Source organism: Podarcis bocagei (genome assembly GCF_964188305.1).
Source record: "Podarcis bocagei genome assembly, chromosome: 10".
Classification (NCBI taxonomy): Eukaryota; Metazoa; Chordata; class Lepidosauria; order Squamata; family Lacertidae; genus Podarcis; species Podarcis bocagei.
Window position 1 is genome coordinate 48,554,206 of NC_138135.1, and position 8,121 is coordinate 48,562,326.

An 8,121-nucleotide genomic window follows, 5' to 3' on the forward strand; every position below is an offset into this window, starting at 1 on the left:
CAGCAGCCCAGGGCATGAAGGGAGAATTGTTAGGGGATGACCAGAGGGAAGTACAGGGGGGACTTCATAGCCCAGAGAAACACAGGAGTTATCAGACAATAGCTTGTCTGAGCCAGTTTCCAAGCCTCTTAGTGTGCAAGAACGCAGGAGGGGAAGGGTACAAGAAAAGGGGAAATTTGCATCACAGAAGTGACGGCAGAGATTCGTTTTCATGTGTTGTTTCCGGAGGAAGAGGAACAACGTTGAGGATTTAGTTGAGTCATCATCAGGGTAGCCATAAGTCACGGGGGCAGAGAGCTCCGGACAAGTGGCATGTTTTTTCTGGAATAAAATCAACTTTTAATTGACTGTAGGTGTTCATGTCTTGCTGCCGCTACTTACATGAATACTTCGAGACTTTTAAATGACTGATAACTTTTTACAAATTCAAAGAGTACAAAATCCAGTGGTTATCTAAATTCTTATCTGCACATTTGTCAAGATGTGAATCAGGCAATTTCATACAGGAATTTGCAATTATTTAATCCCTGATTGTAATTCAGAAAAGACTCACCGAACATATAAAAATTATTGTTTAAAATATGTTCAATTAAACAGAAATCAAACTGCTGAAACCATTAATCTAGTCTTTGAAACTAGTGGCAAATGATCGTTTAAAAAGAAATAAATAACAGGGGTGTGTGTGATGAATCTGGTTAACTAAAGTTGCTGATATTTGGCCAGGACCCAAACTCAGTTTTGGGAGGAGGCAAATTTAGCCCAGCCCTGATGACCTGCCCAAATGTGTGATTCATGCTAACCTCTTCCTTTGAGCTAAGGATGAGGATACGGCAAACACTGAAGAATGGAAAGGTTTACAAAACAGCAATCTTATAGTTCATGATGAGTCTGATTCCCAACCACCATGACCCTGGCTTGGAAAAAGAATGCGGGGATTTCTTCCACACCTTTCACTGAGATATAGAGATGTTTGTAAAATGTCCTTCTGAGGAATGTTGGAGAGTATCAAACAAAACGAAAAGTGCTTGGTTGTGGCCAAGCCTCTCCTCTTCCCAGAGGGGAGGTGTTGTGAGCGGGAAACGTTCCCGCGTCAGCAGGGAGGCGTGTTTGGCCCCCTGCATCATCTCCCCAGCTGCTGCCCCTCCCTGCAGTGGGCCAGCCAATAGGGTTGGCTTGGGGGCGGGGTTTAGCCGCATTTAAGTGGCCGCGGTAGCCTCCGCGCCTCATTCTGCTTCCTGGAAGATGTCGGATCACCTGCCCGCCCACCCTTTAGGTTAGGTTTGTGCTCTTGACCTTGCTATGGACCTTGGTTGGTCACCCTGGTTGCCCAGGGGGCCTGCTAGGAGTTTTTGTCCATTTGGCTAAATTGGCACCAGCCTCTTGGTTTTTCAGTTACCTCATAGCAATTTGGCATAACTTTTCCGGTTTTGGCAGTTAGGCATTGGAATATGTGTTGTGTGTTGGGGGACGGGGTGTGGCCATCACCTATCCCGCCCCATTTTGGGTATTCCGTTAAAGGAATCAGGCGGTCATGGATCCTGTTCGATGCCCTGCTGGTGGCTAGGGCCAAGGCACGACCCCCGGTGACATCAGGGGAAGATTCCAGTTGTATTTGCATCAACAAGCTCCTCCCACTGCTTGTTAACCTTCAAATGACCCCCTGCGGCGCAGGTGGGGTCGGATATAGGTTGTTTGATCCAATGCCTAAGCCAATACCGCTCACATGCTGTAACCAATAAAAGATGTGGCCTTTTTCAGCCCATTAACCTAAAATACTTGTGTCTGTGTCCATTTTTTCTCCACTACGCGGGTTAGGGTCCTCGACTCACAAGCACATTTATACATCCATGTATATAGTATTAGCAAGAAGAACCTAGAACTCTATAGCCAGGGCCAATAGTAGAGGCATATTTAGGGGAGTGTGACTGGTTTGGTCACACTGGGTGCGGAGCTTTGGGGTTGCCATAAGGGATGTTGCAACTATGATTTAGAATAGGTTTTAAATTTTACTAGAGTGAAAACTTATTACTGGGGCCTCTGAGTTAGCACTCCTTTCAGAAGACAGAAGACCGGAGTGCCTGGCGTGCTCTGATCCATGGGGTCACGAAGAGTCGGACACGACTAAACGACTAAACAACAACAACAACTGAGTTAGCACATTACTGCACATAAAAAGCAGTTTGAGACTGCTTGGGAAACATCTGGGAGAGGAAGAGCCTTAGGCTGGGATCTTCCGCCTTGCAACTGGGCAAGACCTACCAGGAAGAGCTGCTGACACCACTAGGCTGAGTTGTATGCTTGTTTTCTTGAATAAAGAGCTAACTTTGCTAACAACGGAGAGCTGCTTCCTTTATTGCAGGACTCCAGCCCTGACACTATGCACATGAAACCACTTCCTTGGGAAAATAAGAAAATTGGAATCTATCCAAATGTTTCACTTTATCTTTGCAGAGATTCCATTATGGAAGAACTATTTCTCTTTCTTGAAAGGAGTATCCACGGAGGCTACTGTAGTGCCCTAGAGATTGCCCACCTGTATATAGAAGCATTTGAAATTAAAAGACTCTCATAAAACAAGCTATATAGAGTGTTTCTTCCTAACAGATGGTGTTTGTGTGTGTGTGTATGGTCTTGGTTCATTTAAGTGACTTTTTCCAATTATTGGGTGATTAAATACATTTGAATAAATAGCACACAACACCTTTGTCTTTTGGGGACTTGGCTTCACTGCCTCCAAACAACGAAGCCTCTTTCTTCACAGATTTATACCACCCAAGAGGACAAGATCTCTGAATTTTAACTTGCTTTGTTTTGTTGTGTGCTACTGTGTGTTCAGCTTCATTATGTGGACCAAGTTCAGTGAATAAGATGCCAAAATAAAGCAGGAAGTACAGAAATGTCACTACAACTGAAGTGGCTTTTCTCAATAGTTGAATAAGTAGGTCATTAAATGGCATGGTACAACAACATGAAATCTGCTTGATTTTCATAAATGAAATGCATGAAGTATAGAATAGACTTTGATACGACCACTGCAGCAATGTGGTCCATGAATCACCCCGGTAAAAATGAGAAGACTTCAAATATTAACATTTACTCTCTTCTTCCCATTGGTACTTGCTTCTACATGAAAATTGATTTTTACAGGTTTCTAAACGTGTCAGAGATTATCCATTGGTCATCTACCTTGGTATTGTCTGAACCGGGACAGCTGATGTAATATTCTCCACATGTTGGGCTACAACTCCCATCATCCATGACCATTGGCCATTCTGGGTCAGAGTGCTGGGAGGTTTGAGACCAGTTTCTAGAGCCACCATGTCTGTCATCTGGTCTATACTGATTGGCAGTGACTTCCCAGGGTTTCAGATGGGAGGTTTTTTTTTGTAGCACTACTTAGAACTTCCTTTACCTTGAACTATGGCTCATTCCCACAACAAAGTGGAAGGATATCAAATACACAAAATCCTATTACATTCTGATTCTTTGTTCCCATGGCGAAGCTTCTCCCTGTGTACTGGGAGGAGGGAATAAAGGAGGGAGGCAGGAGTAGCAGGCGGTCCCTTTCCAAGGAAGAAGGAGGGCAAGAGAACCCCAGCTGAGCAGAAACATGGGCTCTAGAAAGACACTAAGCAGAGGCGGAATTGGGCAGTGTGACCGGTTTCACCACACTGCGGCCTTCCAAGGCAGGAAAGGGCTTTTGTAATTTCCAGTTTGGGTGGGGAATGAGACTGTTTCACTGCCAGGACAATGCTCTAGCCAGCAGTTCTGATAGCTCAACATGCAGAGATAGGTTCTAACTTCCAGCCCCAGCAGTTTCTGATAGGAAGAAAACCGGCAATTTCTGGGTAAAGGTAAAGGGACCCCTGACCATTAGGTCCAGTCGTGGCCGACTCTGGGTTTGCGGCGCTCATCTCGCTTTATTGGCCGAGGGAGCCGGCATACAGCTTCCGGGTCATGTGGCCAGCATGACTAAGCCGCTTCTGGTGAACCAGAGCAGCGCACGGAAACGCCGTTTACCTTCCTGCTGGAGCGGTACCTATTTATCTACTTGCACTTTGACATGCTTTTGAACTGCTAGGTTGGCAGGAGCAGGGACCGAGCAACAGGAGCTCACCCCGTCGCGGGGATTCGAACCGCCGACCTTCTGATTGGCAAGTCCTAGGCTCTGTGGTTTAACCCACAGTGCCACCCGCGTCCCCAATTTCTGGGTATTGAATGGATTATGGAGAAGCCCACAGAACTTGCAAAAGCTAACAACTTATACCTGCACTTGGATAAGGAGAGGGTGGTGTGGTGTGTGTGTGTGTGTGTGTGTGTGTGTGTGTGTGTGTAGATGCAGAAGGAGCAATTAGGAACAGATGGAAGAAGTGGAGGGGGGAGTGTTGTGAAGTAGCAGATGGTTAGAGGGCCTTTGTGGGTACAAGGTTTCTTCTGCCTGTATGAGGGTACTACTGTTTGCTTCCACTTACATTGTACTTTGAGGACACCAGCATGCTGGCAGTGTGCCTGTCAGAGATTGGTTTAAACTGGTTTGCCTCTTTTTCCAGGACATGTCCTCTTCTTCAGGTAGAAAATTTGAGACAAATCACATTTATTTGCTTTGAATGGCTGTCATGGCATCCTCTTTCTCTCTCTCTTCAAAATACAGCAACCCACAGTCCATCTTCCTTCACAGAATTGGGGTGTGTGTGTGTCTACCAACAACTCTCAGCACCTTCGACAAACAACAGCTCCCAGAATTCTTTGGAGAAAGACATCACTGCTTAAATTGCCGTCGTAGTGCTTTAAATGCATAGTGTGAATGTGGTCTTGCATACAAATCCACCCTGTACATCCATATAAGTTATGATTTTTTTGGTCTTATACTGAGTGAGACCAGCTGAGCAGCAATGCCTCCCTTGTGGCTGAAACTGAAAAAGCCTGCTGCCTAGGAGTGCTGTTGCGGTTTGCAAAGGAGTGCATGTTTTGTGCAGGGCTAAGGGAAGCCAGCGCCACTTCCCTTGTACTCAGAACTATGGAAGAAGCTGCTGCCTAGGTTTGATCTGCCCTGGGCAAAGAAGAAGTCCCTTCCCAGAGCCCAGCAGCCATTATACTTGATTTATTATATGTTCATATTGACCTGCACTCCTCAACTAGGCCTTAGCCAGGAGCATATTTTGGGCATGTGCTCTGTGGCAAAGGGAAGTCAATATCCTGCTGTATTGAGCTTCTGCATTTGGCACACCTGGACTTGGAAGCCTTTGCTCCTGGCTGATCATGCAAGCAGGGTTAATGCATGACATTTCAGTGCCCAGGACTGATGGCAAATAATAATAATAAAAAATGAAATATTGTGCAGAAGAAGAAATCAACATACCAGCATCCAAGTATCTTAGTCCTACGACTGTCATCTGATTAAACGAATTTTAGTTTTTACTGACGAATGATCAAATTGATTACATATTTGTGTGCGAGTAAATGAACATTTCAAAGAAAACAGTGTTATCTCTTTGCGTTATTTGTTCTTCCACCGCCTTTTATCTTCTTAACCAGTGTTCTGTTTGTTTTCTTTCTCTATTTTCTCTTTCTCTTGTTTTCTCTGTGTATGTTTACTATTTTGTATTGGAAACATATATAAAAACTTGGGGTGGGTGGGAGAAGTCCTTAACCTTGGGCCGAGGAGGACACAAACAGGAAGGAGACAGTCGGGGGGGGGGGGGCAATCACTGCATGAACGGCAGGGTAGAAAGGGTCTCCCAGGGTGAGAGACTGGGAGAAGAAGTAAGCTCCCAGGTGGGTGAATGGGAGTGTCTACCTCTCTGGGAATAAATGACAGGATATTTTATATACCATCTTACAGAGCAACCTAAAACCCATTTGCACTGGTGGATTGGGTAATAGAAATAATAATAATAATTTATTATTTATATCTACTCCCCATCCAACTGGATTTCCCCAGCCACTCTGGGCTCCCAGCAGATTATTAAAAACACGATAAAACATCACACATTTAAAACTTCTCTAAACAGGGCTGCCTTCAGATGTCTTCTAAAAGTCAGGTAGTTGTTGTTCTCTTTGACATCTGGTGGGAGGGCGTTCCACAGGGCAGACGCCACTACCGAGAAGGCCCTCAGCCTGGTTCCCTGTAACCTCACTTCTCGCAGTGAGGGAACCGCCAGAAGCCCCTCGGAACTGGACCTCAGTGTCCGGGTAGAACGATGGGGGTGGAGACGCTCCTTCAGGTATACTTTGTAGAGGTGTCCCACTACAGAGCCCTGTTCCCTCCATTTGCAGAGGCAGCCAGTGGCAAGCACTGTGGGTGCAGAATAAGAGTGACAGAGTCCAGCGTGGTGCCATATTGCTCAATGTTGGCCTCATAATTGTGCTCCTCACCTTCCGCCCTGGGCTACAGCTCTATGGGTGTGTTGGTGGTGCTCTGTCAATCCCCACTGGGTGGTGGCCAGTCTTAGGATTGGACTCTGACATTCATTTCCACCTCAATGGGGGCGAATATCTTTTCTAAGTTGTCACCCACCACCCATGATTTTCCGAAGGGTTTGTTTTAAATTTTTTAAAAAAGTATTCTGAAATTTTGCTGCCTAATTCATCAGGTGCATTGTTTTGATCTATCAAACATATTTTCATCAATTAATAGAATGCATTAACTAACAATGCACTGCATATCTACTCATAAGTAAATCTCACGGGATCCAATTAGACTTGCTTTCAAGTACGTAAGTGTGTGCAGTCTAACTGCTGTCTAAATGTTGCAACTCTCTCTATCAATGGTATCTAACACCGAGTAAACTGGCAAAAATGTATAAATCTAGTCAGTGTTGGAAATGTAAAGTGAAAGAAGGTTCTTTTTATCATATGTAGTAAGGTCTTGTAGTAAGGTTAAAGCTTACTAGGAAATGATATATAATGAATGGAAAACGTTTGTAAAAAACAACCCAGAAGCTTTTCTTTTGGGAATTATAGCAACAGAACTACTTAAACTGTATAGAAACTTAGTCATGTATGCTACTACAGTGACAAGAATGTTACTTGCCCCCAAATGGAAAAAAGTAGAAGTCCCAGCAAAGGTAGAATGGACACAAAAACTCATGGAATATGCAGAAATGGCAAAACTTTCTGGAAAAATAAAAAATCAAGATAACAATTTCTTTATATATAAAAGAATGGAAATGGTTTATTGAATATATTCAGATAAATATTAGGATTGTTGTAATTAGCTGCAGTTTCATAAGCGTATTCATCTACTTTCATAAGTAGATGAATAATTGAGCAAATAAAAGTTAATTTGTATATGCAAAAGATATTAAGAATAAATTTAAGGAGCCACAGGAAAAGGGGGAAGGAAGTCAAGATTTGAAATGTTAAAATAACTGTAAAATTACTGAAATGTATAAACCTGAAGATCATAAATATTTTTTTTCAAAAATAATAAAAATGTTGCAACTCTATTTAGCTATAGCAGTAGTGGGAGATTGCCTACTGCAGCGCTTTGAACATGGAGGTGCTCAAATATTGGTAATGCATCTGATTACCTGTATTTTGTCTATAGTTTGTGAATACAGGAAGCCTGCAATTTAGACACATTTCAGTTGTGTGCATTCATCTTTAAAGTGCTTGGCTTTAAAAAAACAACAAAAAACAAAAAACAAAAAAACAAAAAAGGGGGGCAGGTGTCCAGGAAATAAAGACTTTGGTAATCCCACTTGCAATTGCACCCAGTGTGTTTAGATTATACAGTACGTGATTTTGCCTTCAGGTGTGATTTCTGGAAAGTAACCCCTGCGTACGTTGCGGGCTTACTTTTGGGAAATCTCATCCAAGAATTTAAAATGTGTCAAATTCATGCTACTATAACCAGGTAACAACTGAAAACACAAATCAAGTTGTCAGTGCCTTTTTTTTCCTGGGGGGATGCAGGAATACACATACCCCTAACATTTTGTGAATCTTTGTACTTTTGTCCATTTACTGTATTTATTTGAACTATAAAATGGTGATTTTCTTGAGTTAAAATGAGAGTACCCCTAAACATTTTTTTAGAAAAAAGAGAGCACTGCAAGTTGTTAAGCCAGACTTGTCTGTGCAAGTCCTAGGAGGATGAAATCAAAGATTAGTCTACAT